At 42.7% G+C, this 8,564-nt stretch overlaps 1 pseudogene; it reads right to left on the reverse strand.

Annotated features, from left to right (window-relative positions):
* Positions 1-3,888: 3,888 nt before the first annotated feature.
* Positions 3,889-6,941, reverse strand: LOC117086379 (annotated as a pseudogene).
* Between the last annotated feature and the right edge of the window lie 1,623 nt (positions 6,942-8,564).

Consider the following 8,564-nt stretch of genomic DNA (forward strand, 5'->3'; position numbering starts at 1 on the left):
TGTCATGGGGGAATGTAGTGGGAGGTAATTGAATCATAGGGCCATTACCCTCAGGCTGTTCTGGTGATACTAAGTTCTCATGAAATCTGACAGTTTTACATGGGGCTTTTCCCATTTGCTTGGCACTTCTCCTTCCTGCTGCCATGTGAAGAAGGATGTGTCAGTTTTGACCTTCGGCCATAATTGTGAGTTTCTGGAGGCCTCCCCAGCCCTGCAGGACTGTAAATTAATTCAACCTCCTTTCTTTATAAACTACTCCTGTCTCGAGTAGTTCTTTATAGTAGTGTGAGATTGGACTAAAAGAGTAAATTGGTGCTGCAAAGAGTGAGGTGCTGCTATAAAGATGTGGAAGTGACTATGGAACTGTGTAACAGGCAGAGCTTGGAACCAGTTTAGAGGGTTCAGAAGAAGATAAGAAAATGTGGCAAAGTTTATAACTTCTTAGAAACTTGTTGAATGGCTTTGACCAAAATGCTAATAATGATGTGGACAATGAATTACAGGCACAGGTGGTCTTAGATGGAGATGAGAAACTTGTTGGGAAGTATTGCAAAGGTGACACTTGCTATGTTTTAGTAAAGAGACTGGTGACATTTTGTCCCTGCCCCTCTGCCCTAGAGATCTGTGGAACTTTGAACTTGAGAGAGATGATTTAGTATATCTGGCAGAAGAAATTTCTAAGCAGCAAAGCATTCAAGAGGAAGAAGAGAATAAAAGTTTGGAGAACTTGTAGTCTGACAATGCATTAGAAAAGAGAAATCAATTATCTGAAGAGAAGTTTAAACCTGCAGTAGAAATTTGCGTAAGTAAAAAGTAGTCAAATAAGACAATGGAAAAAATGTCACCAGGGCATATCAGAGACTTTCATGGAAGCCCCTCCCATCATAGTCCTGAAGTCCTGGGATGAAAAATAATGATCTTGGGCCAGGCCCAAAGCTCCCTTGCTGTGTGCAGCCTGGGTGGAAGTGATCCATGAAATAGGAAAAAAAACAATGGAAATGATTTAAGGATGTAAAAGATACTTGATTAAATAGATTTTTAGATATAACACTACGGAATCACTACAGTTTTGTTGTAAAATCACATATATTTACAAACATATTAGTCAATATATAGCCTAAAATATATTTTTATATATATAGCCTAAAATATTTTTGTATTAAATTGCCATAGATAAAATAGACAATTGTGTATACTGAAATGTTAGCAGTAATCGATTTTTGGAATTGTGGTTAAAAGTGATAGTTGAGGCCAGGCATGGTGGCTCATGCTTGTAATCCCAGTACTCTGAGAGGCCGAGGTGGGCAGATCACCTGAGATCAGGAGTTTGAGACCAGTCTGGCTAACATGGTGAAACCCCATTTCTATTATAAAGTACAAATAATTAGCTGGGCATGGTGGCGTGCACGTGTAATCCCAGCTACTTGGGAAGCTGAGGCAGGAGAATTGCTTGAACCCAAGAGATGGAGGTTGCTGTGAGCCGAAACCGCGCCATTGCACTCCAGCTTGAGCAACAACAGTGAAGCTCCGTCTCAAAAAAAAAAAAAAAAAGTGATGGTTGAAATTCTTACATTCTACAATTTGCTCAAATGAATCTAAACTATAATTGTATATTAAAAATGGTCATTATATCCAAAGAACTTTAACCTGTAAAGATGAATATTTGAAGGAGAAAATGGTTGTCTTACACATGATTGAATGAAATCAATTCTTACATTCTATTAACTCAGTGAATCCCAAGAATGATACGATGAAATTTGCAGCCAGATATATTTAGAGTAACTTCAAAAACTAAAGGTAAAGAGGATATCTTTAAAGCATCCTGAAAGGAAAAAAAGGAGAAAGAGGAGAAAGAACAGACAAAAATTGGGGCTGGGCACACTGACTCATGCCTATAATCCCAGCACTTTCAGAGGCTGGGGTCGGTGGATCATTTGAGGTCAGGAGTTCAAGACCAGCCTGTTCAATATGGTGAAACCCCATCTGTATAAAAATACAAAAGTTAGTCAGGTGGTAGTGGTGCACGCTTATAATCCCAGCCACTCAGAAGGCTGAGAGGCAGGAGAATTGCTTAAGCCTGGGAGGCAGAGGTTGTGGTAAGCCGAGATCGTGCTACTGCAATCCAGTCAGGGTGACAGAGTGTGACCCTGTCTCAAAAAAATTTTAAAAAAAAATTAAAAAGGCAAAAATTACTTTGAGAAAAATGTAAATAGATGATCAATTTATAGCTTAATAGAAATAATGGAAGCAGGAACAGCAAAGTAGTATCTTCATAGAACTTATTTATTTATTTATTTATTTAATTTATTTTTTGAGACAGAGTCTTGCTCTGTCGCCCAGGCTGGAGTGCAGTGGCGTGATCTCAGCTCACTGTAAATTCTGTCTCCCAGGTTCAAGCGACTCTCCTGCCTCAGCCTCCCGAGTATCTGGGACTACAGGCTCCCACCACAATGCCTGGATAGTTTTTGTATTTTTAGTAGAGACAGGGTTTCACATATTGGTCAGGATGGTGTTGAACTCCTGACCTTGTGATTGCTCCGCCTCGGCCTTCCAAAGTGCAGGGATTACAGGTGTCCGCCACTGTGTCCAGCCTAAATAACTTAATTTTAATTGCAACCACAACATAATTCGTTTAAGAAGAATAAGGTAAAATGTTTCTAATATAAACAATATATCCCATATATAACCTAAAGTGTTACTTCAAGCAGAGTACCCCTGCAGAAAACTAAAGTATTTATTCAAGAAATGAGAAAAAATAATCTAATAAATCTGAGAAAAAATGATCCATGGAAACAGTAAATGTTTGAATATTTAGATAATTTCTGCAGGTCTATTATATTGTTTTAGAACTGAAGAAAAATATACTGGATAATGGCCACTTCGTATTGAATACAAGTGCTAAAAGTTTAGAATTAACTACTAAAAAATAGAAAAACACATCCATATATGATGTAATGTGGACTAAGGAAAAATAATTTTTTTTCTTTTTTTTTTTTTTTTTTTTTGGAGACGGAGTCTCGCTCCATCTCCCAGGCTGGAATGCAGTGGCATCATCTCAGCTCACTGCAAGCTCCGCCTCTCGGGTTCATGCCATTCTCCTGCCTCTCGAATAGCTGAGTCTACAGTTCCCCGCCAACACGTCCGGCTAATTTTTTTGCATTTTTTTTTAGTAGAGACGAGGTTTCACCATGTTAGCCAGGATGATCTCGATCTCCTGACCTCGTCATCCACCTGCCTCGGCCTCCCAGTGCTGGGATTACAGGCGCAAGCCACCGCAGCCGACCAAATAAAATATTTTTTTAAATATCCAAAGAATGGGGTACAAATATATCAAGAAAGTTGTTAATAATAGAATGGGTCAACAAAATATAACTTAGTGATATCAATCCATATATATGATGTTGATATATGAGAAATGTCATGAATGTAAATGGAATCAATCAGTCAAAATTATTTAGCTTATTTATTTATTTGATAAGCTAAATAAGTCTCTAATATTTATTTGTCTGTTTGTAAAATTAATACGTGAGGAGTATTGGATTTGGTAAGAACATTTTGAACCCTAGCTGTCATGAGCCACCTGCAGGATCTAGACCAGTGACTTCTCAGAACTGCCATTTCCTCATCTGGTAGGCAGGCTGGTGAGCCCTGTCTTGCTCACTCCACATATGGCAGTGCAAGATGAAATGAGATCACAGAGGGGAACCACTTGGCAAACTAGAAAGTGTTGACAAATGGAAGGGGTTAGTGTCACCACCCTCAGCTAAGGTAGTACCAAGGTCCAAGCTCCTGCTCCTCCCCCTCCCCTAGCCCCTAAATATACCAGCGAATGGAGAGTCACCTGAAGCCTTGGTTTGATGGAGTTGGGGGAGAGACCATACATCTTCCTCAAGCATGGCCAGATGGGGCCTCAATGGGGCCCTTCTAGAATTGGACATCCGTTGTGGCCAGCTGTGTGAGGACCTCCTCCAACTCGGGTCCATCCTCTGGAAAACGCTCGGAGAAGGTTAGGATGTGGCCAGTAGCTGAGGCCTGGTATTCCAGAAGCTGCACGTCAGGCAAGTGTCGGGCTGAACGATGAGTTTCTTTCTTTCTTCTTTCTTTCTTTCTTTCTTTCTTTCTTTCTTTCTTTCTTTCTTTCTTTCTTTCTTTTTTTTTATTATACTTTAAGTTCTAGGGTACATGTGCACAACGTACAGGTTTGTTACATATGCATACTTGTGCCATGTTGGTGTGCTGTACCCATTAACTCATTTATATTAGATATATCTCCTAATGCTATCCCTCCCCTTCACTCCCCACAATAGGACCCACTGTGTGATGATCCCCTTCCTGTATCCAAGTGATCTCATTGTTCAATTCCCACCTATGAGTGAGAACATGCGGTATTTGGCTTTCTGTTCTTGCAATAGTTTGCTGAGAATGATGGTTTCCAGCTGCATCCATGTCCCTACAAAGCACACAAACTCATCTTTTTTATGCCTGCATAGTATTCCATGGTGTATATGTGCCACATTTCTTAATCCAGTCTGTCACTGATGGACATTTGGGTTGATTCCAAGTCTTTGCTATTGTGAATAGTGCAACAATAAACATACGTGTGCATATGTCTTTATAGTAGCAGCATGATTTATAATCCTTTGGGTATATACCCAGTAATGGAATGGCTGGGTCAAATGCTATTTCTAGTTCTAGATCCTTAAGGAGTCGCCACACTGTTTTCCACAATGGTTGAAGTAGTTTACAGTCCCACCAACAGTGTAAAAGTGTTCCTATTTCTCCACATCCTGTCCAGCACCTGTTGTTTCCTGATTTTTTAATGATTGCCATTCTAATTGGTGTGAGATGGTATCTCATTGTGGTTTTAATTTGCATTTCTCTGATAGTGAGTGATGATGAGCATTTTTTCATCTGTCTGTTGGCTGTATGAATGTCTTCTTTTCAGAAGTGTCTGTTCATATCCTTTGCCCACTTTTTGATGGGGTTGTTTGTTTTTTCTTGTAAATTTGATTGAGTTCTTTGTAGGTGCTGGATATGAACGATGAGTTCTGAGATTCCTTAGGCAGCAGTACCCTGTGCCTGAGGGTGAGGAATCACTCAGGGGTCAGCATTACCCTCGTGCAGAGCCCACCCTCCGGCCACGTAACCCTGTGGGCTTGAGCACCTGAAGTCTGCAGGAAGCGCTCTTAGGCAGGCTTGCCCACAGACCGGATCTTGCTGCAGTGGAGGTGGACCTTGGCATCCAGGTGCCCCTCAGAGCCTGTGATAGGAGTGATGGTAACGAGTATCTCGCTAGCTTCCAGCAAGACTCTCAGGATCACAAACCAGGCCTGCATATGGGCCTGTCGCCAGTTGGAGGCCTTAGAACCCCAGAGGGAGCAGCCCACCCCGAACGAACCATGTGGAGCCAGTTCACGTAGATCACGTCCTCCGCATCAGCCCCCTCAAAGCCAAAGATCTCCAGCACTTGCAGGTGGAGACAGAGGAATAGACCCACGCTCTCAGCTCAGCACTCTTTGTAGCTGGAGGCGATGGTGCTGAACTTGCTGTCCCAAGTCTCCCTGCTCAGATACCAGCTCTGAATCTGCTCACCAGTCTCTGGGTTGATCAATGTCTCCTGGTCAAAGTTGAATGCTCCTTTTTTATCCTGCACGAAGAGCTTGCCACTGTCATGGCCCAGCAACTCGTGCAGGCCCACCTGCACATAAAAGGAGGGTCCCTTCCAGAGGATGTACAGGTCCTTGTCATTCTCTTCCAGGAAGGTGAGCTTAGACTGCTGTGTGGTGTAGGCCATAGCCAGGACGTTCACAAGTGATATGTTCTTAAAACCTTCCATCTTCCTCAGGTCATGGTAGTTGGGGATGTTAATGCCGGCAGGGATGCCAGAGCCAGCAAAGGTGAGAACATCCAGGGAGGTGAAATCGGGGCGAGGAACTTGTCCTTCTCAAAGACTTGAGGTCAGGAAAGCTCCTTCAGTAGCTGCTCTGTGCTTGCCACCAGCCACTCAAACTTGGCATTCATGGCCTTGTTTACCAGGGCTACGAAGTATTCAAATTCTCCTCGGGAACCAAAGGAGTCACGGTAGCTCTCGATGAACTCGGTAGCTCTAGATGAACTCGATGTAACTCTCCACGATGGGGATTTTGTGCTGGTTTCAGAAGCAGGACCCCCTCTTGTTGGCCGTGATGGAGCCCTGGGTGAAGTGCTGTTTATACTGGGCCAGCATCTGCCTCTGGTGGCTGTTGATTGCGTATGCCTTGGCTTTCTCCAGCTGCTCCACCACATTCTGAGGGATGAGCACATAGTCTCCCTGGGTCACCTGGAAAGGTCTACCCCAGAATTTGTAGCTCTTGAGCCTGAAAGTCGCCTCGGAGTGCAGGGAAGGCTCTGTGCTGAGAAGCCAGACACACCTCGTAGTGGGGCTTCCCTTCTCCGTCCACCTCTTTGAAGAGCCAGGTGTTGTAGAATCTGAGGTTCTGTGAGTCTAGAAAGTCTCAGGTCAGTTTTGCATCTTCCATGGTACAATTCCCAAAGAAATAGGTGGTGATTCTCTCCTTCTCCAGCCCGAGGTGTCGAAGCCTTGACTCCAAAGAAAACGTAAGTTCCCTGCAGGTCTTCCAGAAGCCCCTGAGCAGTCTCATGCCCTAGGATCACCTATTCCAGCTTCTCCTGATACTCCTCTTTGGTAAGGCCCTTGGCCAGGGCATGTTGGCATAGCTGGTTGGGGTACTGGGAGCAGAAGAGGTGACTGAGCAGAGGATAGGTGTAGGGGGCCTTGGGGAAGGTCTACAGCAGCACATCCAGGCCTCTGTACCAGTCAGCATGGTAAGGTGGTGAGAATAGAGGAGGTGCTCTGTGGGTGACAGGAGGCAGAAGGCCTCGAGGCATTCCATGCTAGACATGCTGATTTCATTGGGCAGGATGTACTGTGTGTCCTCCATGGGCCCTGCTGCAGCAGCTGCTCTGTTTGCAAAGTCTATTTAGTTTATTTTTTAAAAATCATATTTGAGATTTCTTCTTTGGGGTAGTATAGTGTATTTGTGTCAGACTAACTCTTACACTTAGAATAATCAGAAAAGTAATTTACAATATATGTCTTTTTCTTTGTCTTCAAAGACATCAGACTTTTATAGAAGAAATGAGAAGAAATCAAATGAATACATTTGCAAAGAGAGGAGAAACTCTCAAATTTGAAGTAATTACTTTTATTTTCTTTGTCTTGGATGTTTTTCTGGTTCTTAGTTTGGCTAAGAATGTGAATACTTCAGCTTTTTCCAGGCAGAAGGCCAGTTTTGGTTGGAAGGGAATCTAGCAGAATTCTACATGGAACCATGAGCTACGGGGGCAACTTCGAACATGAGGGTATGCAGAGTCCAAATTTTGAAGCTGAAAATGGTACAAAACTATCACAATAAAGGTTTATTTTGTAGAGAAAAATAATACTATATAAAATATGAAGAGACTTATGTGTTGAAATAGTCCATTCTCACATTAGTATAAATAATTATCTGAGACCAGTTAATTTACAGAGAAAAGAGGTTTAATTTACTCAAAGTTTCACAGTCTGTACAGAAAGCATGGCTGGAGAAGCCTTCGAAAACTTACAATTATGACAGAATGGGAAGCAGGCACATCTTACATGACTGGAGAAGTAGGAATAGGGTGAGGGAAAAGGTGCCACACTCTTGTAAACAACCAGATCTCATGAGAACTCACTCACTATCACAAGAACCGTAACGGGAACTCTTTGCTGTTCTTGGTGATTGCCATGATCCAATCACCTTGCACCTAGCTTTACCTCAAACATTGGAGATTAAAATTCAATATGAGATTGGTTGAGGACACATTGTCAAACCATACTATTCCATCCCTGGACCCTCCCAAATCCTATGTCCTTCTCACATTTCACAATAGCAATCATCCCTTCTCAACAGTCTGGAAAAGTCTTAATTCATTTCAATATTAACTCAAAAGACCCAAATACAAGTCTCATTTCAGACAAGGCTGGTCCTTTCCACCCATGAGACTGTATCATCAAAGACAAGTTGGTTACTTCTGACATACAGTGAGAGTACAGGCATTGAATACATACTCTCTTTCTAAAAGGGAGGAATCAGCCCAAACAAAGGAGTTGAAAGCCCCACACAAGTCTGAAACACAACAAGGCTGTCATTAAATCTTAAAGCTCCAAAATAATACTCTTTGATTCTATGTCTCATATCTAGGCAACACTGATGCAAAGGGTCGGCTACCAAGGCCTTGGGTAGCCCTGCCTCTGTGGCTCTACAGGATATAGTCACCATGACTACTTTCACAGGCTGATGTTTAGTGACTATGACTTTTCTAGGCTCATGGTGCAAATTGTTGGTGGATCTATTATTCTGGGGTCCAGAGGACAGTAGCTTTCCTCTCAGAACTCTACCAGGCAGTGTCTAAGTGGGGACTCTGTGTGAGGGCTCCAACCCCACATTTCCCCTCTGCATTGCCTTAGTAGAGTTTCTCCATAGGGGCTCTATCCCTGCAGTAGACTTCTAACAGGACATTCAGTTGTTTCCATATATCCT

The sequence above is a fragment of the Trachypithecus francoisi genome, unplaced genomic scaffold, assembly GCF_009764315.1.
Source record: "Trachypithecus francoisi isolate TF-2019V2 unplaced genomic scaffold, Tfra_2.0 Lachesis_group1, whole genome shotgun sequence".
Lineage (NCBI taxonomy): Eukaryota > Metazoa > Chordata > Mammalia > Primates > Cercopithecidae > Trachypithecus > Trachypithecus francoisi.